The sequence below is a fragment of the Cupressus sempervirens genome, chromosome 2, assembly GCF_028749045.1.
Source record: "Cupressus sempervirens isolate cs-2001-9-10 chromosome 2, ASM2874904v1, whole genome shotgun sequence".
Lineage (NCBI taxonomy): Eukaryota > Viridiplantae > Streptophyta > Pinopsida > Cupressales > Cupressaceae > Cupressus > Cupressus sempervirens.
The window spans coordinates 141,134,282-141,159,848 of record NC_143119.1 but is presented as its reverse complement, the minus strand read 5'-3'; the positions used below and the strand labels follow the sequence as shown (position 1 = coordinate 141,159,848).

At 37.2% G+C, this 25,567-nt stretch overlaps 1 protein-coding gene across 4 annotated transcripts in view; it reads right to left on the bottom strand.

The window, feature by feature from the left end:
• SUVR5 (histone-lysine N-methyltransferase SUVR5) overlaps positions 1-25,567 on the bottom strand; it is a 140,425-nt gene that overhangs the window by 40,795 nt on the left and 74,063 nt on the right. The window lies entirely within an intron of this gene.

Sequence of the window (25,567 nt, the reverse complement as noted above, 5' to 3'; positions counted from 1 at the left end):
TAGCTAATAATACCCTGGAGGCATTCTACATAAGTAGAGCAATGTTGACACAATTTGAAAGGTTGCAAAAGTAGGGCTTTCAAAATTAGCAAAATGCAAAATAATCTAGCTAAAGGAAAGAAACTGAAACTTTAGGGTAGGAAATTCTGCAAGACATCATGTATATGGGTGTGAAAAGTGTTAATGAAATCAAAGATAATTTAAGTTTGATTTTGCAACCAGGAATTGAGAGTTGGAATCATCTTCTTTGGAAAGGATGTATTATCATGAAAATGTTCCAAGTTTTTGCAAATTTACTTCATTAAACTTAACACAATTACTTTCTCTCGTTTTGCAAGGATTGATGCAAGAAGGTGATGACAGAATGTGATGCTCGAGCAACTTCACAAAAGTAAGGAAAGTTCAAAGATTGGGCTTGAAGGAAGAAAAATTACAACATCACAATCAAAATGTTAAATTTATATCAGATTTAGATGGAAGGAATTTAAAATTTATTTCAAGTTATTTCCCTCTAATATCTCTAATATTGCCACCAATACTGTGTTTGCAGAATTAGAATGAAGGATCAAATCAGACTTAAGTATATTAATGTTATTCACTTGAATAAGTATTGCTGCTGTTGTATCTTGTATTCACACTTTTGTATTTTCTGTGTTTTCCAAGATTATATGTATATATACAAGGCATGTCTCACTGGATTAGGGTGATGATTCATAACAGTCATGATTTGTTAGAGATTGCACATTAATAGCGATGCTGTTTCATTACAATCACTGCTGTGGTGATCACAGTCCAATAAATGTATGGGAACAAGCATTGCTTAAGATATGTTATATCAAAACAGAAAACTTAATATGCAGATCGATAATCAGAGATTATATCACTCAAATAATTTGATATGTATAATATCAATTTAAGTTGTATGATTATTAATTATTTAATAACAATATACCTATATGTATATTTTAAAATGTATAGACATATTAAATGTATGTGTGTGTATAATTCAATAGTGTTATATAAATAATTCTTGATCATATCAACAATGCTTATAATTACTTGAGTAGAATACAAATGGTAGATAATGAATTTCTTCACAGTTGAATTCGTCAACTTGACTAATCCGACCAACGCTACCAAGCATTAACACAAAAGCTACAAGGAGTTTCACGATCATGTTGGCATGAAGGAAAGATGCAACAACAAGTTTGAGTTCAAACACAATAAGGAATTGAGAACAAGATTTACATCAAGAAGAATTCAAGGTACAAGGAAAATGCACAAGTTGTACAAATGGATAACATTATCATAAAGTTAAACTTCCTTTGGAAATCCAAGATCAATATAAAGGACCCGATCACAACATGAAGGTCAACAAGTTCAAGACATAAAGAAGGATCAAGGCACGATATCAAGATGAGCAATTTCGACAGCAATTTGACAAACAGATTTCCAAAATGGAGAAAATGGAGAAGATTCACAAAGATGAAGCAATATGGGAATATGAGTCATCATAATCAACCGAAGGCTTGAAAATGTTGGGTATCAAGAAATATTCCTAGAGATGTGGAGTCTTCTTTATGATGATGAAGTGTAAGTTGAGGACAAAGATTACAAGACAAGCATGATGACGTGACACCTAATCATCTCCAACCAATGAAAGGATTCCAAGTTGACATGTCCAAGTTAATTGTTACATCCCAAGTTTTTGCTTAATTAAAAAGTGTTCATCAACTTCAAACAGAATTGAATTGGTTGGTGTTGTTGGTAAAAAGTATTATAGCCGACGGAAAGAGTTGTATCCGAAAGGGCGCGTGATGGTTGAGTCACCCCTTCGGGAAAGTATATGTACATCATCTGAAGGGACCATTGGAGGATCATAATCATTATCATTGTAAGCATTGTACTTGGAGTGCATATTGCGTATATGAATAAAGTCTATGTTCAGTGTTACATCTTAGTCTACTGAATGTGATAAGTATCCTTTACTCTGTGCGGTAAACATTTGGCGTTGTTGCTAGTCGAACTAGGTATATAAGAGGTGCTATGAAGATTAATGTCGAATTTGCTTGATAAAGATAGGAATAAAGTCAAAGATAAGGATGACATACATACAGCACAGGAAGCACTAATCCTAACACAACAAGTGGAGCGAAAGTAGAAGTTCCAACAGCTTACTGACAAGCACCGAGGGGGTGAATGAGCACTAATGGAAGGAGTGCATTCACCTAGCAAAACGAGGAGTGTCGAGGAGTTGCTTGAGGAAACACGACAGAGATTAAATTTGGTGGAAGAGACAAAGGAGGAGTTCCTAAACTTGTCTACGCCGAGGGTAGAGAATCTAAATGGAAGGGAAGAAACTCACGCAGCTCAAAGTGTCAAAGGAGCACGAGAGTGGAGTGAACTCTTCGTTCCTGATACACCCGACAAACAGATACAGGTAAAGAATCGAACAACTTCGCTTGAAGAACATCTCTTCACACCGGGTAACGCAGTTGTCCAAAGTAGGGCAGTTGTCTGTCGCAGCACGGTTGTGCAGAACAACGTGGGTACTCAGAACAGCACAGGTGCACACCACAAATTCAGAAGAAAGTAGCAATGGCAAGACTGAAGAAAAAATCGCTAAAGTTCAATGGCGATGGTACGGTCAATCCAATCAAACACTGTAAGACATGCAAAACAATCTGGATAGCGAACGGTGTAACGGACTAGGATGACTGGGTCTAACAATTTTCGGTGACCCTAGGAGGTGTACTGATTGATTGGTTTTCGAATGCCGATCCACAGAAATTAACTACATGGACAGAAGTCGAGAAGGAATTCATAGCAAAAGTCAGGAAGGAATTCATAGCAGAGTTTCGACTACTAAGGGATGATAACGAAATAGTAGCAGAAATATATAGTACAAAACATGGAAAGAGCGAAACAATCCATGTATATGCAAAAAGGTTAAAGGAGCTGGTGGGGAAAATGGAAAGCCAGCCAGCTGACAGGTTAAAGAAAAGGTGGTTTGTGGAAGGGTTACGACCAGCATTGAAGAAAAAGATGAAAATTATACCCCTGGCGTTGTACATAGATGCATATAATCGAGCGATGGATCTAGAGAGTAAGCAGAAAACAAGCAAAAAGAAGAAACGAATCGTCGAACTCAAATGATTCATCTTTCAAAAGCAACAACAGCGACGAAGAGTCCAGTAAGAAGGTTCGAGCATTACAAAAGGATATGCTACAGATGATGGAGTTCAAAAATATGAAAAAGAATCTTAACTCAGTGAAAGGGGAATTGTGGTGTACGGGCTGTAAGGAGGGCCACACAAAGGGCTCCTGCCCAAAGAAATAATTTTGTGATATCTATCAAATTGCGGGACATTCCAAAAAGGAATGCCCGTTCAATTTGAAGACGAAGGGACATCACCAAATGTTACTGACGCAAAAAGTGTCCACCGCAGGAGCAAGAACGAACACGAAGAATGACACAACCTCAAGAGGGTACCGGAACAATAACTGGCGTGGACGAGGTGGTAACAATAACAATAATGGAGACCGAAATCGGATATAGTATGACTCGAGTGAACGGCCAACAATACAATGTCGTGCATACAACCTCTAAGGGCACTTCGCCAGTAACTGCACCACAAAGGAAACACCACAATTGTTGTGTAGATGGTGTGGTCCAAGAGACCACGAGGATTCAAGATGCCCTAAGCAAGGGGTGAACTTGTTAAGCATTGAAACATGTGAGGAGGAGACATTAGCCATCACTCGTGAGCAAGCAAAGAAGGCAACATATCTAGACATAGAAGACGAAAAGAAAAGGTTGCAACAAGCACAAGCGGAATTGGAAAAACAAATGAAAGCGGAGAAAACACAAACAAAAGACGCTACTGGCAACTCGAAGAGGAACCTAGCAAAACAAAATATTAAATGGCAGGTAATGCAAATGGAAGTTCCTATGAAACTAAATGACCTTCTTCTTACAATGCCTCAGCTAAAAAATACGATATTGAACATGACATCACTCCTGAAAGCAATGGAAGAGAAAAAAAAAGATGGCAGCAAAACGACTATGACAGACCCAATGCTACTGGCACTCACAACGGGAAGACATCCTGAAGTAGTAGAGATGGGTATCCTCGGAACCATACTCACGGACACAATCGTCGATGGAGGGTCAAGAGTGAATGTATTACTGAAAGATATATGGAAGAAGTTGAGACAACCTACATTGTGGCCACCTACATTTCAACTACTCACTGCCAATCAGCATGGGATCAAGCCTTTAGGGACCCTGATGGCGCAACCTGTAACCATTAGCACACAGCCATTCTTGTTGGATTTTGTGGTCATACCATTAAAAAGAAAAGGGTACGACACCATCTTCGAACGAAGTTGGCTGGTACAAGCAAAGGTGAAACATGATTGGAAACGGAATACTTTGTTCATGGAAGGCGGAGGCCAAAGATTTGTAATCAACCTACACAAACAGATGTTAGGTGAGGAGGCAGCATCGTCAGATTCCAGAGGCGAAGGCGGAGGGGACAACGAGGGGAAGAAAAGAATGGAACCTGACGAAGAGGGAATATTGAGATTGGAAGGAAGGTCTAACGATGATGACCTGGACTTAGTGAGCAGTTTACTCCATTGGTAGATGGAGGACTACAAGCTCTTTCCAAGCTATAATATGTTAGGGGTCAATGAAGGTAATAAAGGAGAGGAAAATAAATGTCCGAAGGAATACAAAGAAGTGAAAGAAGGAAAGGCGGTTATGGCCGAAGCTAAAGGAAAGAACATACCGTATAAACCCAACAAAAGAAAAGATTCCACCGTACAGTACACGGTGAATGGATCGCACGGAAAGAAAAGGTTACACAACACAATAGATTTAGTAGAAAGGTGCCAGCAGTAAGGGAAATACATTGTACGGTTACTGCAAGGAGACAAAAAGAACTACGTAGCAACCAAAAGTGCACACCGTACGACAACCAAGCAACACTATACAGATCTCGCACGCAGACACAAAGCATGCGTCGTACTGCAAGGGGAAGACACTACCGTACACCACACGGACAGAAAATCACCAAGCAACACTATATGGATCTTGCACGCAGACACAAAGCATGCGTCGTACTGCAAGGGGGAGACACTACCATACACCGCACAGACGGAAAATCATCAACACGAGTGAGGGGAACTGGTTTCAGAAGACACCGTATGAACTGTAGAGAACAACGGAGACAACACCGTACAAAAGCATCAAAAAGTGTCACCACATAACAGCAAGAGGAAATCGTACGAACGCAGAGAAGCAAGTGACCATACGAACAGGAGGATCGCAAGAAAGGGATACCGTACGATTGCGTATGATCTGCACAGAGAAAAGATGCCAAACACCATACGGTCCAACGCCAAATATAAAAGCATTGTGTTGACATACGAACCGGGAAAGGAAGCGATTGTGCAGACAGTACAGATAGCACAGGCGAACAGTAGCAAAATCAACCGTACGGTCAACATAGCAAATAGGCATAGCACCGTACAGTCTGGGGATCACCGTACAGCTTAGAAAAAGAGGGTTGTGTTGTGCGACGTACGGACAACGCCAACAATGTGTGTTGGTCTATACCGTACGATGTACGGTCAACGTTAGAAAGAGCGACAGTCACAACAACATGGAAGGAGGTTAAGTATAGTTTGCACAGGAAACAAAGAGGAAGGGCTTAGTAAAAACTTCAGCAGTACAGAGTGAAGGTTCTAGAATCAAGAATACAGTTATTGACAACAAGGAGTAGCAGTCGAGGAGAAGGTTCTAAAAAAAAATGACAACAAAACAAAACAGTTCACAATGAATAACATATGGTTCCAAAGGGAAGACATAAACAGGTAGTGAAGAAAACATAAGCAGTTGGTAGAAAGAGTATGGGATCGGAAGAAAATCACAAAAATGGTGTTCCATAGACTTTTGTATGGGTTTGAGGGTGCTAATTTGGTGAAAATCACAAAAATGCTCTACCCCAGGACCTCGCAAGGGCCCGCCGCTCGACCCCGCTAGGGGTGTTGCCCCCTAGACCCCCGGTCAGTGGAGTTATCAGTCTTGGGAAGTGTGACCAATTGATGAGACTAGAGTTGCTGCAAGCATAGAGTATGTACACTAGAGGTGGAGAAAGCACTGGAGCAAGCCTTCCAAGAGAGGTGCTACGCTTTGAGGCACTGAGAGTAGGTGTTAGTTGGACGTAAGGCTGTCTTGGTGGATGCATAAACAGCTCGAGAGGAGCTAACCACCCAGTTAGAGGCAGTAGAATGACACTTGGCTCTGCATACCCAAGTGTTGGAAGCAGAGAAGGCGGCACAAGTGGCTATCAAGTTCAAATTAGCTAGGGAGACAGTATTGTGTTAGTAGAGGCTACCGATGCAACATGCTTTTGGAGACCAGTTTGGTGCAGGCATGGGAGGAATGTGAATGTGATGTGACGGAAAAAGATCTATCCTATTATAGTTAGTCACAGTTAATGTATTCCCTTTTTTTAATCTATCTTGGACATTTTGTAATTGTCGTCCAAAGACGACTTTACTTTTTTGGGGAGATGATGTTGTGAGTAAAAAGTATTATAGCCGACAGGCAGAGTTGTATCCGAAAGGGCGCATGACGGTTGAGTCACCCCTTCAAGAAAGTATATGTACATTGTCCGAAGGGACTATCGGAGGATCATAATCATTATCATTGTAAGCGTCGTACTTGGAGTGCATATTGCGTATATGAATAAAGTTTGTTTTCGGTGTTACATCTTAATCTACTGAATGTGATAAGTATCCTTTTACCTGGTATGGTAAAAAGTTGGTTAAATTCATTATTTATTTTGATTACATGAGAAATGAATTGTTCGTTGTTCATTATGGTTCATGTGAAATTGAAGAGTTGGTTAACCGTTTTGATACATGAGAATTAGAAATAATGGTTTTCATTATATGAATGGCAAATGGTTTAGCCAATATGATTATTTGATTTTTGATTAAATGATTTGAAAAAAATATTATGACCCTGATAAATTTCTTTTGCAAAAGCGCACCAAAGGGGGGAAACATTGCGAGAGAGGGAATTGGGTATGGAGCACCAACCTACCAAAGAGCCAAACACGTTTAAGTCCTAACCACCATGACCAAGGAAAAGAACTAGGCAAGTAAGGGTATACTAAGGAACCACCATAAGCTAACTGGTCAATGCACCTAATAAGATAATAAAATAATCAAACTAAGAACAAATTGGTACCTTTATAAATTGGGATGATCTCGGAACTTCCTGTTATGACTAACATGTCTTAATATAATGATACCATGGTACCTACATGTACTTGTACATGTCCATACATATATACATATATATGCACAAATTGAAATATGACATTTACACAAGATACGTATATTTAGAACATTAAGTACATATACTTATATATGTACATGCATATACAAGTAAAGGTGGATACACAATGGTGTCTTTATATTGAGACATTGTGAGCAAATTATTGATTCTCCCTTATGTCAATGTTGTAATATTATTATTTCATTAACCTTATATATTTTTATTTCCAGCAGCCTATATTTTTAATTCTTTCATCAAGCCTTTATATTTTCAGCAGTCTATGATGTTATTGTATTCATTGAACATTTGTCCTTACTGGTCTTTTAATCGTGACTCTTATAGTTTACCCAAGAACGTAACTCATGTCTCCGCCACCTTTCCTCATCTTGCTTGTAACTCCATCGAGCATGCATTTGAAATAGATAATCCGATCCCATATAGGCGATTGCATTCATACCAACGAACACACTCCATATTGGTAACTACAATACTATTTGCTATCTGTGATTTAATTTTCCATCTGCGAGTTGCATTCATAGTACCATTGCTTCGTAGCTGCAAATATCATTCATATTGTTCATATCAGAGATTGCATTCAAGTGTTGTTGATTATACCTGCAAGTTGCATCCATATAGTGGTCCTTTCTCATCTATAATTACCCCATATTGGTGGTTATTCTTTCCTTCCCATGATCGCAAGAGGTCTGATATTTTATAGTCAAGGAGCCATACTAGGCACTCCAAGATTCCACCAAAGATAAGGGATAATACCTCTAGTTTTCCAACCAGGGCGTGCATTCTTGCTACATTTCTTTTTATCTTTATTATATTTTAAAGGCTCTAAAATTCTAGTTCGAAAATCTAAAGGGATGTTGTCGATTTAAGATAGAGCCAGATGGACTAGGCCTGAATTGAATGTCTTGATTTCATAAGTCTAACTGAATTAAGTACATGCAAGAAGGGTCTGAATTATCTGTTGTATACTATTATGATTATTCCCGCAAAACTTAAAATAAACTGGAAAGAATTCCAACTATGTGCAATACTTATACAGAGGCATCATCCATATGCCTTTGAGATAAGAGAAGACACTCTTAGAAAGTTGAAAAAAAACTGTTATGAAAATGCCATTAATCTCTTTTATAATGTCTGTTATAAGCCCAGGCTGGGCAAAAATTTTCGACTGTGATGAACAAAAATTGTTCAAGGATATAGACAGCCACACTAAGATTCATCAAGGATCACCAACAAGGTCGAGATGAAGAGTGTTGGCTGATAACAAATGAACAGTGGGTTATACCTGCAAGATTTGAGAAAGAATTCAGTAACAAATTAAACAGTTAATGAGCATAAGCAAACCTAATAAATTGAGTCAGCTCATGGTGGTATGAAGTATAGTCTTGTTTGTCAAGTCGAGTGGTGGTGATCAAGTACATAGTGCCCACGTAAATCCTTGGCCAAGGTAGGTTAGTGGCATGCTTGCTACTATGATCACTAGAGGTCAAGATAGCTTGCAGTTGGATAGATGGGTTGATGCGAAGGGCTCCATGGCCTAGCTAGTTGTATAGCTGACATAGCACCAAGATGCTCAAGTGCCAAGACTAGTGGTGTCCCATGCCTAATCCCGCGCAGGGAGGGGCTTTCTTGGTTGAGATTGTGTGGGAATACTTAGGGTCCACGGCTGGGAGGCTAAGCCTTGTAATGTCCCCTTTTTAGCATTCATAGCATGATGTTGTCGTTAGCCTATTTCCCCATGGTCCCATAGGCTAACCACGACATTAAAGGGACTTAGAGGCCATCTGGCCTAGATAGTTTCAGTTGCAGGTCTTTCTAAGGCGTTTTGAGGCAACTTTGGGTATACTTACTATTTATAGTAAGTCATCTTGGATATAGTTAGACATCCAGTGGCAGCGGTATGTCGATGGTAATTGTTTAAAATCGACAAGAAGACTTGTTTATCATTGATAAGATTTGTTATGCATTGATAAAGCTATTTTATAAAGTTAAATTTAAATATTTAACTTTATTAATGCATAGACTATAGTTTGTGGGAAATATTCAAATTAAAAGAGTCCCCTTTATTTTATAACACATTGGAGACATAAGTTACATAAAGGGAGTTATTTTTTATCTCACATTGAGAAAACGAAAGATGGAGCTCTTGTGAGAACACTATAAAAGAAATGGAAGAGCTTCTTTTTAGCATGCTTGGAAATATCAAAAAAATTGGGAAATTTGTTGGAGATTATGTCACAATAGTTTGGAGGACAAAATCCCTTCAAGCTGGAAATCTTGACGTCATTGAAAGATATGGTCTTGAGATTCAACATAGTAGCAGTCCGAAAAAGTGGAACCGAAAAAGCAGGCTGAAAAAAGCAGGTACGAAAAAGCTGTCCGAAAAAAGCGGAACCAAAAAAGCAGGCTGAAAAAGTGGGTACGAAAAAACAGGCCGAAAAAGCAGTTCGTAAAAAGCAAAGTAGAAGGGGCAGCATAAAAGAAAATTATTACAGCCATCTACAACCAGGTTCTTTGTTAGTATTTTTTTTTAGGGTGTTATAAGCTTTCAGTTGTAAGTGTGCATTATACCAGCATTATCATTTTGTAATCCATGTAAATGCCAAAGTCTTGGCCATATTTCATGAGCATTGTATTTTTTCATTGCAATTAAGAAGATAATAGTTGCTGGCGTCATTTAAGAAATTTAATATCATTATTTATCAGCTAGTTAGCTTGCATACCAACTGTTTGTAAAAATGCCAGTTGGCTGTAGGTGTTCATTTATCATGCTTAGATCATATATATGCACTGAATATTGTCAAAATTAGTAGCACACGCATGTTAGGTCATTGTGTAGTCCATTGTAGTCTTCTAGCACAAGATTCTCATTGATGCAAATTGAAGAAAAAGTCATTTGAAGCTAGCTGAAATACTATATCAGTCATACGTCCTTTGCATGTGAATTGTTTGCTGAAATTCCTTGAGCTTTCATCAGCATTTTTTGAGGGCAGATTTGAGGAGGGTCATTACAGTGGTATCAGAGCTTGCTTGCAAAGTGTTTGACGAAATGTCAAACAACTGAAGTATAAGGATTTTTGGTGTTTGAAGCAGTTATAACCTGTTGGGGTCATTACAGTGGTATCAGAGCGGTTTCCTGCCATCCTGTGGAGGTCTTATTGGGAATTTGGATTAGCCAGATAGAGAGAAAAATGTTTTACAGAATGAATGCCAGTCCAGATCAGGGAAAGGAAAGATTCTTACAATTATTAGACACCTTAGCACAGGGACAGCGATCAGCAGAGCAAAGAGCACAGGAACAGAGTCAGAGATTTGAGCTTATGATGCAGATGATGGCTCGTCAAATGGGGTTGAATGCTAATGTGGTTGGAGAAAATAATCAGAATGGTAATAATCAGGATGGGGCACATAATGGAGGCGAACAAGTTGAGAACAATTTCGATCATGCACCCCAGCAAACTAGGACAGTGAGTTTGAGGCCCATGGTTCCAACATTTCCTCCTAGAGCTCCAAAGCAGCACGTACCAGAGCCCCTGATCACTGATATACAGGACCAGCTAAGGAGAGATTGGGAAGCCGGAGGTCCAGATTTTATAGCTGCAATTACCTTTAGGGAGTATATAGATGTGCGGATGAAGCATATGCCACGTGGACATGACAAGAACCAGAGCTATGAGCTACGGAAGAAAGTAGGGAAACTTCAGTTACCATATCATGATGGCTCGGGGAAGTCTACAGCAAGAGCTTGGGTTCAAAAGCTTGACACATATTTTCAAATGAACCCTATGCCTGAGGAAGAAGCTATTAAGTATGCAGCAATTCACCTGGATGGGTTAGCAAACAAGTGGTGGCATCATGGTATGGTCACTATGGGTCATGCACACATTACCTCCTATGTGGAGTTTAAGGAGAGACTAATTGAACGTTTTGATAGGCCTAAGGATCGTACCTTCCCTATGACAGGCAAAAATTTGTATGAGGAGTTTAACAGACATATTGATTCAATACAGGGAGACATTAGCACATCTTCAGGTAATGGTTTATTTGCATCATCTTCATAGGTAGAAGGGGTTTCAGATGTTGTGCAGGTTGAGCCAGTTGCATTAGAAGGTGATATCATAGGCACACCGGATTGCGTGATTGACACAAATAGTGATTTCAGTACAATTGGGCTAGATGAAGTTACAGCTGTTGAGGATACTGTCATGTTTGAGGATAGTACAGTTGATCAAAAAGTGAGCATTCAGGACTTTGCAGAAAATGAGTATCAAGCACAGTTGGATGCTTCTTCACATGAGATAGAGGCTAGTAGCTGTTCACTTGGTTTGGCAAGTCAGCTGAAGAGAGGGGACAAGGATATTGTCGCGGCTTTATCTCATCATGTCAAGATGCATGGATTGATTGAGAATCACATTTGAATGATTCAACTGCAGGAGAGACAGAAAGGAGTCACAACAGGTTCTTCTTGTGATGACTTACAGCAGATCAAGGAAGGCATGAAGGCAATGAAGGTAAGTTACATACACCTACTTTCAGATCGCGATCATCTCCTTAATCTTGCAGGGATCTGTTTAGATGCATTGAAGAAGGAGGAGGAGGTTGACCGGCTTTCTCATGAGCTGGAGGATACTCGGAATTCCTTGGTGTGTATTCAGTTGGCTCTCCAGGATTCTGAGAGACATGTGGACGAGCTTTGTCTTGAGGTGAGCTCAATTCGGGAGTTAGCGCATATAGCAGGGACTCAGTTTCCTTTTACAGTCAGGTCACATGTTGATGATTTCTCAAAGATGACAGAGTTTACAGGAGACTCCCAAGATCTGAGTATTACAGATGATAGCTATTCTGAGGTTGCTCCTTTGGACAGTGTACCAGGGATAGAGTATAGGAGTTCGACCAATCGGCACAATCATGTGTCTAGTCAGCTGAGAGTTGGCAAGCGAGACATTGCTATTGCGTGCGAACATTTTGATGCTGCTCGCCAGTTGTTAGCAGTTTATGGATGGGGTTCTCCTACTAGTGATGAGCAGGGAGGCAGTTATCTTTCCTTGACAGAGATCCACTCTTTATGGGAGGCTATTCGGATTTTGAGACAAAATTATATGCAGTTGGTAGCCGACAGAGATTATCTTATGGAGTGGGGGAGTACAGCATATGAAGCATTATTGGCCAAGGAAGATGAGGTGAGTGAGCTTACTCAGCAGCTCGAGATGACTTCTGAGATTCTTGAGAGTACACAGTTGGCTTTCGAGGAGTCGCAATTTCATTTGGCTAAGGTGACCATGGAGTTAGAGTGACTACAGTCTTTACCAGATTCGATACAGTCACAAGCTGTGGTGTCTGGTGATCCGAGGATGTCCATGGTCGAGATTGTCAAAGACAGTGGAGATGGGAATGCATCCATCCTTGATACTAACATTGGCATATCGGGTTTGTTCCCACTAGAGTCAGGATCAGTTGAGTTGGGTGCTGCAGCAGATTGTTGTGGTATGCCTGACATGATGGTGGCCTCTAGTAGTGATGGCACGGAGACTAGAGATGTTGTATCAAAGATCATGTGTGATATTGGTGAGCCGGCAGTTGGCATGGTTCCTACTAGTAATACTACTCCCTTGGTGATGTCTTCGAAGGTAGTAGTCAGTTCCAACATGGTTAATGATCGATTGCAGTCTGAGCCACTGACTAAAATTGGCGCATTCTATCGGCATTACACTGTGAGGTATGCTCATCAATTTACCTTTGATGACCATGTTGATGAGATGATGATACAGAGATGTACTTTGGTTCCTAGTGCTTGTCATCAGTTATGGGACGGTTTGACACCTCGGGATGAGAGTTGTGATGGGCATGACATGGCAATAGGTTTTGTGGTTGACATCTTGATATCTATGGTGATGGTGATGCTTCAGCGGTTGTTATTGATTCTACGCCTTTGGCTATGACATCTCCTGACTTAACTGGTGATCAGTCAAAGTGGGTTGTATCACTTGTTCATGGTGAGCTATTGATTGAGGTTGGTTCTTTTTATCAGTATTATACTGCAGGGTATGTACATCAGTTAGCATTTGATCCTTGTGTTGAGGAGTTGATGGTAGGAAAATTTGGTTTGGGTTCCATTTCTTGTTGTTTATCTTGTGATGTCTTTTCACCATCAGCGGTGCAGGGGAGTTATGGTTATGAGACAGTGGCTGGTGATCTGCAGAGTTGTGTTGACTGCAGGAGTTGTACAGTGTGTGGATTCTCCATACTTGGTACAGTTTCATTCGGGCGCATTCACCATTATTGCAGAGTTGGATTATACATTCCGTATAGGCTAGTGGGATGTATTGATGGTATTTACTATGTTGGCAGTTTGGGTTATCTACTCTACTTGGGTTCTGATATTTCAAAAGCTTGTTTCTCATGGGTTCTTGACTTTGGAGTTTGGGTGAGTTGTATTCGCCAATTTGATTATGGATTCCTCTTCGTTAATTTTCAGAGGTTGTTGCAGGAGCCTATGTTGACTGACAGTAGTATAGTTCATGACTACATTTGGGATCCAGGTGAATTGATTGGGTTGTTGTTCGACCATTGCTTGGGGACAAGCAATTTTGGGAAGGGCGGACTGTAATGTCCCCTTTTTTAGCATTCATTACATGATGTTGTCATTAGCCTATTTCCCCATGGTCCCGTAGGCTAACCAAGACATTAAAGGGACTTAGAGGCCATTTGGCTTAGATAGTTTCAGTTGCAGGTCTTTCTAAGGGGTTTTTAGGCAACTTTGGGCATACTTACTATTTATAGTAAGTCATCTTGGATATGGTCGGACATCCAGTGGCAGCGATATGTCGATGGTAATTGTTTAAAATCGACAAGAAGACTTGTTTATCATTGATAAGATTTGTTATGCATTGATAAAGCTATTTTATAAAGTTAAATTTAAATATTTAACTTTATTAATGCATAGACTATAGTTTGTGAGAAATATTTAAATTAAAAGAGTCCCCTTTATTTTATAACACATTGGAAACATAAGTTACATAAAGGGAGTTATTTTTTATCCCACATTGAGAAAACGAAAGATGGAGCTCTTGTGAGAACACTATAAAAGAAATGGAAGAGCTTCTTTTTAGCATGCTTGGAAATATCAAAGAAATTGAAAAATTTGTTGGAGATTATGTCTCAATAGTTTGGAGGACAAAATCCCTTCAAGCTGGAAATCTTGACGCCATTGAAAGATATGGTCTTGAGATTCAACATAGTAGCAGTCCGAAAAAGCGGAACCAAAAAAGCAGGCTGAAAAAAGCGGGTACGAAAAAACTGTCCGAAAAAAGCGGAACCAAAAAAGCAGGCTGAAAAAGCGAGTACGAAAAAGCAGGCTGAAAAAGCAGTTCGTAAAAAGCAAAGTAGAAGGGGCAGCATAGAAGAAAATTATTACAGCCATCTACAACCAGGTTCTTTGTTAGTATTGTTTTTTAGGGTGTTATAAGCTTTCAGCTGTAAGTGTGCATTATACCAGCATTATCATTTTGTAATCCATGTAAATGCCAAAGTCTTGGCCATATTTCATGAGCATTGTATTTTTTCATTGTAATTAAGAAGATAATAGTTGCTGGTGTCATTTAAGAAATTTACTATCATTATTTATCAGCTAGTTAGTTTGCATACCAACTGTTTGTAAAAATGCCAGTTGGCTGTAGGTGTTCATTTCTCATGCTTAGATCATATATATGCACTGAATATTATCGAAATTAGTAGCACACTCATGTTAGGTCATTGTGTAGTCCATTGTAGTCTTCTAGCACAAGATTCTCATTGATGCAAATTGAAGAAAAAGTCATTTGAAGCTAGCTGAAATACTATATCAGTCATACGTCCCTTGCATGTGAATTGTTTGATGAAATTCCTTGAGCTTTCATCAGCATTTTTTGAGGGCAGATTTGAGGAGGGTCATTACAGTGGTATCAGAGCTTGCTTGCAAAGTGTTTGACGAAATGTCAAACAATTGAAGTATAAAGATTTTTGGTGTTTGAAGCAGTTATAACCTGTTGGGGTCATTACATGCCTTTGACAATGCTTCTCTCCACCAATGCCAAAACTTGCACAAGACAGGGTCAAGATCTACATTCTTATGTCGTCACATTCATCAGGTATGATTCTTTATATTTTTAAATCAAAATCAGTTATTTGCTGCAAGTATGTCTCTCTATATTTGTAAAGTTTTAAATGATTTTCCTTTCCTTCAAGTAATGGTTAGTTATGAATACTCTTTTTGTTACATCCCAAATTTTGCCCTAATTTCCCTTTAGTTAAAAATAGCCGTTGAACCAAAATAAATTTTCATGTTGAAGTGAAGTTAGTCGTTATTCCATCATGGTAGTTATAGCCATTGTTTAACTTATTCATGTTCATATGAATTGAAGTAGTTAACTTAAGGCGTTGCATTGATTTAAAGTACTAAATAGTTTTAACCGTTGTGTTCATGTGAAGTGAATATAGTTTCTAGCCGTTGTGTTCATGAAAATAGTTTTTAGCCGTTGTTCAATCAGTTATTATTTATGATGGAATTCCTAACGATATTATTAAACAAATTATGAATTGTGAAATTGATGTTTTTGGCAAGAATGATTGTTTTGAAGATTGTAGGATAAAGACTCGAGAAGGAGGGGAAGCATTACGAAATGAGGTCATACGGAAATGGGATGATCATATGACCTAGTTATCAGGAATATCAAGTTTGATCAAAAGTCGCCATGGCAAGATTGTTAAAGCTTGACAACAAATTCCAAAGTGGAAGGTTACATGAGCTAAAAATAATATAAGACTTTAAAATTAAATAAAAATTCTTACCTCTATTTGTTAAATAGTAATATAATTTAATATTATATCATTACTTTGATTAAAATCAGAATTAAATATTTGCAAAGTGGCACTATTATATTAAGATCTATAATACAATAATGTCACCTTGTATTTACTTAATTATAACTTAACCAAAATAATAATATAACATTAAATTATATTAATAAAACTTTTTCCATCTTTGTTCCATCGATTCATATTTCCAATCGATGGAATTCCAAATGGCATTATAATCTTGTAACGGCAGAAGTTGTAAAGCCGATCAATATCTTTTATATACTGCCTTTGTCGTTTCCGTATGGAGATATCAACATTTTCTGTCTGTTCATATTTTCCACCATGGTCTCACAGATTTGTCATTCAATGACCCGAGTTTGCTATCCTTGAAAGTCTTCTGCTGTGTGATATTCGTTTCAAGATTTCCTTAAAAGATTCAACGACCATTCTACTCGACCATACCCCGTCTGCTATCTTATTCTGCTTGGCCACGAAACCATACATCTGAGCATACGTAAAGCCACTCTTGCACATATCTGAACGATAGAAATTCAGCGTATATTGAAGGATTCACCCAGCAGGTGCACAAAATATTGTAGACAAGTAAGGGTGTATTCAAAACGATTTTAATTCCTTTGCTCACGTTTTTTTTTTTCATCTTTTACTGTCTTCTTTTCTGAGTCGAGTTGAAACAGAGTGAAGGAGTTGTGTACACGGATTGAGTCTTGATGTTACATTTGTGCTTATCATTTTAGTAGAATACCAACAGAGCCTGTACACATTGTTTAGCAATAAAAGTAACTGATGCTAGTGATAGTATAGATATGGGAAGTAATAAGACTTTTGAATTTATCTTTTTTTGTTTGATATTAACACTTCATTCAACAATGCTTTTGATTATAAAACTATACCAATATCAGCCGTATTTTAAAACTATAGATTGTGTCATGAACTGTTCTGTCTCATTCAACCAAAAATCAGTAATAAAGATCAAATCTGAGTACCAAAGAAATTCTGAGAAGGCCGAATCTTAAATAAGTATAAGATGTAACTGATTCAGGCACCGAGGAATCACCGATCTAAAGATCTGTTGATGGTGTGATGTGTAGATGAATCTGTCACAAGAAAAAAAAAAGGAAGATATCATTAATTGATAATATTCAAAATAATCTGATAAGCTCATGTAAATCCACTTTGAAAATTTATTGTCAAGCTGAGTGGTGGAGATCGGGTTATAAAGACCCACCTCTGAAATCCCTGGCCAGGGCGATAAAAGGCAAACATGCCACAACAAAATGATCGTGCTGTTGTCCTGATACTTCAGCTAGTCAATCGAATAGTTGTTGAGGATCTCAACCCACCTGAGTACTCCGATGACTGGATTGATGAAGATCCCAAGCCTGACCTCAGAGTAGGGAAGGCCGTTCTATTTATTTAGAACTTGTGGGGATAAATAAAAAGGTCCACGGTTGGGAGGTTAAGCCTACGTTAATGCTTCTCCTCTCACCAAGGTCAGAGCTTGGTCAATTAATTGGAAAAGTCTTACAAGTAAATCAATACGTATCTTTGTTTCTTTATTTCTTTTATGCAATATATGTATGTAACTGAAAGATTCTTTTCCAGTAATTAGATGTATCATAAATTGATTCTTTTAAGTATATTAGATGCATTTTTCTCACAATAATTTAGATTAGGGTTAAAATTCAGTATTCTCAATCATTAGAATAAATTTGATATTCAGTATTTTAGATTTAGAAATTTTAGATTAACTTCAGTATTAGTTTAGATATATCTCATTAGATAATTAGAATATTAAATTCAGCTGATTTATAGTTGTAGATTAACCTGATGTTTCACTTTTCATTTGTTAATTAAAGATAGTTCAGTTAATTTATTTATGTAAAGTAGTTGTATAATTGTGTCTCTTTCATGTGAACATGGAAAGTAAACATAATTTTATATAATTTAAAAAATATTATTTATGGTTAGGATTTTAGTAGGTTACGTTCATCCAATCAAATTCATTCACAAGTGGACATGTAGTGTGCATTTGTATTACTACAATGAATTTTCTCATTGGTTCATCCTTTAAAGGATATAGATTTCAAAGCAATGTAATTTTCATTTTGGATGACATTAAATGATTAGAACCGGTTGTTCTAACCATAGTTGGAAAACTTGCCAAGGTCTGAAAAATAAATTTGGGGAAAATCGGCCAATTTTCAGTAAAATCTTGGCAACTCGAAAAATTGCTTAAATTTAATTAGAAATGCATTTTTTTGCAAATCTCAATGAGAAGATACATCCAATGAGTCAATAAATGAGAACACAAAACAGACAAGCTTAGTCTAGATATATTTAAACACAAAGTGGGTACAAAATTGCATTCTCCCGAGGAAAACTCATGGCTGGAAGCAAAATAGTAAGTAATTTATGTAAAACTAAATGTAAATACATCTTCCTCTTCTCAGTTCTAATAAAAACTAAGGGATAGGTAGAACTAGAGGGTCTAATCTTAGAAGTCTGCACTAGCCATGATTGCCCTCTTGATTGGTATGTCTAACTCAATTTGTAGCTTGTCCTCAATCCTAGATATAACTCTGCCTCTAGCTTCTACTACAACTAGTAGTGTTGGTCATTCAACTCAATGTCATCTAGCATGAAACCAAATCCACACCTTCCTCCATAGCCCGCCTCTTCAAATCTTTGATGTCATCCTCTTAAAAAACTCCGCTCCAAACCCGCTGCAAATGTGATTGAAACCCGCCTCAAGTCCTCTTCCAATCGATCGATTTGGAAGACTTTTCCCCTCTTAGCAAAATACAAGTGGAGAAATGAGAAATTAAACTGATTGGGGCCCTTTTTTGTCTTTAACTGCTGTTATAAGACCACGACCAAGTTTTTAACAAAAAGTCAGCAAGTACTCGACAAGTTCTTGCCAAAAATTCTGCAAGTTTTTGGCGCCAGTAAAAGTCATAAAAACTCAGCCAAATTTTGCAACTCAGAGAATACTCTGCCAATAGTCCATCTATGGTTCTAACAACATTAATTAAGGTTTCCTTAATCATCGTCCATTTCAAATCAATTTAGATCATCGGGTGTGATTGAAAGCCCTATATAAGGCTTTCTCATTTCATTTGCAAGGGAAAGTTTCGTGAATCTGTTACCAAGATAACTACAATCTCATTGAAGCTTGGTGAAGACTTGTATTATTTTGGTTGTTAGCATGGTTTCCTATTTCTCATTCACTTAGATTTTGTTTATGTTGAGGAGTTAAATGAAAAGATATTGCCATTGCCCAACAGTGAATGCTCTTATGTTAATAGGTTTTGTTACTCGTTGATTGCAAGTCACGATGAAAGATTAGGCTGAACATATTGCAAGGCATAACTACAACCACTTTGTACTCATTGATTTGCACATCTTCTAGTGTCGATATGTATAAGTGATTTGAAAATCATTCACACATCCTTAAAAGATCCGCATCATCTTTACTTAGTCTTACTACTTGGTGAAGTAAAGTTTGGTTTAGTTCCACTTCATCATCAATAGTTTCGTGTTTCTGTAGTAGATTAGATTTCTAAATCCAATCTCTTTTGCACTTCATTTCAAAGCCATTGTTACGATTAATTGAAGAGCCTATATTGCAAAATCATTCATCATTTGAAAAGTTGATAAATTCCCATGAAGGAATAGCACAAGTCCCCATGTGGTTACTAATTTACTAGCATATCACATCATAACATTGAGTTGTGCATAAAGTCACATCTTTGCATTGTAAACCTTGAGGATGCCTCATTTGTGTTGAGAAATTTAGCCTCATAATGAATTGAAGCCAATTCCATATGTAATATATGTTAATATATATGTGTGTGTTGATGGATTTATGTTGATATCCTTAAATATGCCATTCCAAGAATATCACATTGAGATGATATATCTCCATATGCTTGAGAGCATAATGTGTTCCATAACAAATCCTCCCTAGCTAAGAGAGAATGTTAAGATTAGAGCTACAATCGGATTGATTTAATCATAAGATACAATGTTGATATAATTTATCATATATATAATAATATAATTATACTACACATATGTATAATATTATAAATATATTATATATATACTATATATTATATTATATATATTATTTATTATATTATATATATCATATATTATATATATTATATATAATACATATGTTATATTGTGATTTATATTGTTAATATATATTAACTAATAATGATTAATCATAGAGACATGTCTCCTACTTTTATAGGAGATTGGGATCTGCATTTGGAAAATACCTATAACAATGGCAGTGTAATTACATTTGCAGAAACCAATCCATGTTACTCAACATGGTATCAGAGCTAGACTACATATGTAATGAACTAAATATTTAAGAGAAATATAATAAAGAACCCATTTATAGATACAAGCACAGGTTGAAGCATGTCATTGGCAATAGAAAGGAAGGGAAAGCAAGCTGTGTTTTACATATACATATATATACGGTAGGAGAAGAACTAATAGGAACTACAAGGGTAATAGATAAGAAGCATAGTAGTATGAAATTACAAACTGCTACAGCAGTATCGCATATTGGGAAAAGAGGAGACAATAAAGTGATATTGAGAAGACAGATGAAGAGTCCATTTCAATTAAAATGACAAAGTCAATATATAAGTGGGGGATTAAATTCTTGTACACGATGGCTCATATATGCAATAAGATCATATATTAAAAACTAACAAAGGATTCCTAGTTGGCAAGAAAACACACCTGGGAGAGATCATATGAGATGGAGACCACTCATCAGAAGGAAATCACAGAGATATGAAGCAGATCACAGAAGTAAAGGAAACATTAAATAAGTCTAAAATGCATAGAAAATAAACTTGCACACAGGCAAGAGCCATCATGGCACACTATGGGTCAAATATATATATTGGACGGGTCCACACATGAACTGAATTAATGCATTCACTACATAATAGATATTAGGTTAAGTATTTACAAGATACATCAAGGACCCAATTATCTATCTATATAAGGGGGGATCAACTAATCTGGATTCAGCACTTGCTTCCTTTAGCTTGTGAAGGTTGGTTTCCATAGGTGTAAACATATGTCGACAATCCCACATTCCAAATCTTTTCAAAATATCAATAGTATACTTCTTTTGATGTAGAAAGATATTACCAGACTTCTGATGTACTTCCAAACCAAGAAAGTAATGAAGAATTCATAAATCCTTCATTTCGAATTCAGAAGCCAAATCTTTCTTACACTGATTAATGAGATGATTTTCCCCTGTAATCAGAAGATCATCAACATAAAGAATTAGAATTAGCATATCACCTTTAGTTACCATGAAGTAGAGATTTTGATCAGCCACGTTCTTGGTGAATCCAAGACTTAAAAGGTATTTATCAATCCTTTCATACTAGACCCGAGAACCTATTTGAGTCCATATAGAGCCCTCTTCAATTTACAAACATGAGAGGCGGCATCATGAGCTACAAACCCTTCTAGTTGTTCTAGGTATACTTCTTCCTCTATTTTTTCATTAAGAAAAGCAGTTTTTACATCCATTTGATGGATTTTCCAACTTTTGACTACTGCGATGGCTATTACAGCTCTAACAAAAGTGTACCTAGCAACTGGTGCAAAAGTTTCTTCAAAGTCAATTCCTTCCCTTTTGAGAAAAACCTCTAGCCACAAAACAAGCTTTATATTTTTCAATGTTGCCATCTGCTACATACTTAACTTTGAAGAGCCATTTTGAAGACACAACAGATTTTTCCTTAGGTCTCGGAACTATTTCCCAACCATCATTTTTTAGTATAGACTTGTATTCTTCCACCATGGCGTCTTTTCAAGCTTGATGTTTAAGTGCTTCAGAAGTACTAGAAGGTTCAGGATTCAAGCTCTCACACAAGAAGGCATTATATGTCAATTTCCTAGGCCTCTTGCTTTCTTGGAAGGTTCCTGAAGGGACTGCAAATCCATCTCCTTCCTGTATTATTTTTCTTGCCCAAAGTGGCCTTTTAGAGTTATCAAGACTCTCTTCTTGAGTCTTGGGAAGGATTTCAATTTCAATTGAAGTCTCTTCAGGGAACTCCCTCTGAATCTCAAAAGCGGGAGTCTCTTCTGGAGATACATCAAATGTATCTAGTTCATCGAAGGTTTTGGCTCTTCTGAAAGCAATGTCCTCCTCAAAAATGACATCTCTACTTAGTTCTATTTGTTTCTGTCCAGGTTTGTAGACTCTGTATGCTTTTACTATTTCACTAAAACCAATCAGAATACCCTTTCTTCCAGAAGGTTCTAACTTAGTCCTCTTCTTCTTAGGTACATGAACATACACAGGACATCCAAATATCCTTAGGTGACTGATGTCAAGTTTCTTTCCAAAAAATGCCTATTCAAGAGTCTTATTGTCCAAATGTGAGTGAGGACATCTATTCTGAATATAGATGCTTCAGCCAAAAGGACATACTCAAATTTTGATAAAAAATCATAGCCCAAGCAGCTTCTACAATAGTTTTGTTCTTCCTTTCAGCAACCCCATATTGTTGAGGATTGTAAGGGACTATGAACGCCCTCTTAATCCCAATGAGTTTGCAGAACTCTTTAGATATTTCAGAAATATACTCCTTCCCATTATTTGTTCTCAGAACTTAAATGTTCTTACCGGAGCAGTTCTCAGTGATAGTTTTGAATTCTTTAAACTTAGAGAGAATCTCTACAGATTCTTTGCATTTAAGGAAGCATATCCATGTCTTTTTTGAAAAATCATCAACAAATATAAAATAGTACAACAATCCTCCTATAGAAGGTATAGACATGGGCCCACATAAATCGTAATGTATTAGTTCTAACACTTCTTTAGTTTTGCTTAAACTATGAGGAAATGGCTTTTTAGTGTTTTTCCCTAAGGCATAACCTTTACATGATTCACTGTGAATATGGTTTAACTTGGGCATTCTGGTTACACCTTCTCCATTGATGTTAAGGCACGGAAGTGGATATGACCTAGTCTTCTATGCCATATTTCATTTGAATTTGAGGTCTCGTGTACAAGTGCAAGGTTTGTCTTAGCACATAGCTCATATAAAAGCCCTTGTCTTACTCCTATTGTTAGAGCCCTTTTAATTGTTGAATTTTTAGGCCATGTTAATACTTTACCTCCCATGAATGCAATTCTAAAACCATCATCTTCAACTGCAGATATAGATATTAAATTGCTCTTAATACCTGGTACATAAAGAACTCCAAAAAGTTGAATATAATTTCCAGATTTCAATTTTATGGTGCAGGTCCCAATTCTTTTTGCTAAGTGTGCAGGATCATCACCAATTGTAACTTCTTCAATTGTTTCTATTTGCATGCTTTCTAGGTTATCCTGATATCTAGTGATGTGTCTAGAAGACCTACTGTCAACTATCCATGTATTCCTTTTGGTTGATATGTGGCTGGATAATGCTGAATAGAATGCATATTTCTCATATTCATTGCCTTCATTTGATTTCTCAAATTTTGCAAAAGATGCTTTAGGTTTAGATATATTGGGTCAATTTATTGCATAAATGTCCATATAGATCACATCTAAAGCATTGGATTTTGGACAAGTCTTTCTTCTGTTTGAATTGTCCTTTTCCATGAAAATTTCTTTTCCTTTTGTTGTTTTTCTTCTTTCCCTTCTTATGAGCATTTGTATTAAAAACTTGAACATCTTCATCTAGGGTTTTGTGTTTTCCCTTAATCATTAATCTCAATTCTTCTTGAAGACAATCTGATCTTCAACGATCTAGTTTAGGGATTTTAGACCTAGCACTTATACCTTGTACAAAGGATTCCTAGGAGTTTGGAAGTCCTCCTAATGCTATTAAGGATAATTCTTGATTTTCAATCTCATAACCAAGTGCAGATAATTGATCTCTCAAATCTGTGATTCTCATAAAGAAAGTGTTTATAGTTTCTCCTTTATTCATCCTTACACTATTTCATCTCCCTTTTAAGAGCAAGTTTTCTGCCTGTAGTATTGATTATATTTGCATTTTCAAGAGCTCGAAACATACGATATGTTGTGGTATGTTTTGCCACAATAGGTACTATGTGGTCTCGAACCGCATCTACAATTATCTTCATAGCCTTTTCATTTTTCTTGATCCATTCTAATTTCTCAGGATCATCTTTAGGTTTCTCTTTGTCCTCTCTTACAAATGATTCCAATTTGTTTTCTTTTAAAAACATCATTAATCAAAGTTTCTAGGATTCGAAGTTATCAGCACTTCCAAGGTGATGTTCGAATCTCATTGTGGTTGTCATCTTTGTAGAGAGAGGGAGGACTGTTATTTGAAGTAAAATCTGATCCTTATAAACTTGGTGTGATCTTTCCTTAGCCAAGCTCTGATACCATGTAAAATTTATTACCAGATTTAAACTGATTGCAGATTTTTGTTGCAAGTACAAACAATAACACCAATGTTTTGAATCGCTTCCAGAATCTGCAAACGTTAGTGCAGTAATAACAAAAATGAAGTATTATCAAACTCAGAATTATCTTCGATTCTTTTGGAGTGCTTGCATTAATAGATTTCGATGCCAAGATTACATTGGGCAGATTGGGTAAATATCAATGGCAGGGGTGTGGGGATGAATGGCCATGTCTCCAATTGGAGACATGGACATTCATTCTCACACCCGTTCATTGTTAACTAATACTCATGATTAGCTACTATCATAAACACAGCGTTTAAATGTATAACCAATCATTACATCTACGGCCCAATATAAAGGATAGATCAATCATGATCTAAACATAAAAGGAACCAAAAATAATCTCGATCATGCCTTAATGATCTTGGAACATATATACATCTCGTCGGTTTCAGACTGTGGAAGATACAACAGCATGTACATGTGCATATATGTATAACAGTGTGTGTATCACACTATTGTACATATATACATATGTATGTGCTTACCACAATAATGTCAGACCGAAGCTACATGTATTAACAATTTGTAGCGGAGATCATTATGCCAATCCGTGTCCTAGTAAGGGCGCATCTAATCAACAAGCTCGTCCTGCTTTACCACCTCACCAAACCGTCTTTCAATTGAGGATCCATGCAGCAACGGATAACTGTCAAGCAAAGCACCAGTTGGGACCTGTAGACACTTCAGATAAGATATATGAGAACCCTATCGCTATATTAATTGATACTGGAGTCACTAAGTGTTTTATATCTCCAAAGTTGCTAAATAGGTTTCCAAAAAGGATTGGGTATATGGAAAACACTTGGACTATTGAGTATGCAAGCTAGTCAAAGGCTCGGGTAGATCAATGTT